Raw genomic sequence first — 1533 nt, forward strand, 5'->3', positions numbered from 1 at the left:
CAAGGAGCACTCTGGCTGCACTTCCTCCAAAACAGATCTATTGGTTCTTTTGGCAGTCCATGGCACTTTCAGTATTCTCCTCCAACACCACAACTTAAAGGCATCAATTCTTCTACGATCCTCCTTATTCACTATGAGTATTTCAAATTAAAAGGATCAATCACAACAATGATTCCAACAGCAACTACATGTATCATGGCGCTAGTCTTCTTTTGTCCTGTATGTAATCACAAAGTAGGACTAGTTAAGAACAATCATTATAAGATGAAGAGTGATCTCCTTTTCAATCTAAAAACTAAACAAGAAGTTCTGATTGTTCTTGTTGTTAGGTGCCATCAAGTCGGTACCGACACATAGCAACTCTATGCACAACAGAACAAAACAATACCCAAACCTGGGTCAACCTCACAATTGTTGCCACTTTGAGCCCACTGATGTTGCTACTTTGCTTATCCATCTCACTGGGGGTCTTCCTCTTTTTCTCTGACTCTCCACCTTGTTGTTGCTGTTAGGTGCCATCAAGTCAACAACGACCCATAGCGACCTTATGCACAGCAGAATGAAACACTGCCCGATCCTGGGCCAACCTCACTACTGTTGCCACACTTGAATCCATTGATGCTGCCACTTGACCAATCCATCTCTTTGGGGATCTTCCTGTTTTTCTCTGACCCTCCACCTTACTAAACACGATATCCTTCTCCAGCGACTGGTCCCTCCTGACAATATATCTGAAATATGAGAGACGAAGTTTGGCCATCTTGGCCTCCAGGGAGCATTCTGGCTGTACTTATTCCAAAACAGATCTATTGGTTCTTTTGGCAGTCCATGGCACTTCCAATATTCTCCTCCAACACCATAACTCAAATACGTCAATTCTTCTATGGTCTTCCTTATTCACTGTCCAGCTTTCACATCCATATGAGGTTACTGAAAATATAATGGCTTTGGTCAGGCGCGCCTTAGTCCTCAAGCTGACATCTTTGCTCTTCAACACATTAAAAAGGTCTTGTGTAGCAGATTTGCCTAATGCAATACGTCGTGTGATTTCTTGAGTGTTGATAGTTGATCCAAGAAGAATGAAGTCCTTGACAACTTCAATCTTTTCTCCATTGATAAGAATGTTATTTATTGGTCCAGTGGTGAGGATTTTTGTTTTCTTCACATTGAGATGTAATCCATACCGAAGGCTATGCTCTTTGATCTTCATCAGTAAATGTTTCAGGTCCAGTAAGGTTGTATCATCTGCATATCGCAGATTATTAATGACTCTTCCTCCAATCCTGATGCAACGTTTTTCTTCATATAACCCAGTTTATCGGATTATTTGTTCAGCACACAGGTTGAATAAGTATGGTGAAAAAATACAACCCTGTTGCACACCTTTTTAAATTGTAAACCATGCAGTGTTCCCATGTTCTGTTCAAACAATTGCTTCTTTGTACAGGTACCGATTCCTCATGAGCACAATTAAATGTTCCAGAATACTCATACTTCACAATGTTGTCCATAGCTAGTCATGATCAACACAAT

The sequence above is a fragment of the Chrysochloris asiatica genome, unplaced genomic scaffold, assembly GCF_000296735.1.
Source record: "Chrysochloris asiatica unplaced genomic scaffold, ChrAsi1.0 scaffold00293, whole genome shotgun sequence".
NCBI classification, from domain to species: Eukaryota; Metazoa; Chordata; class Mammalia; order Afrosoricida; family Chrysochloridae; genus Chrysochloris; species Chrysochloris asiatica.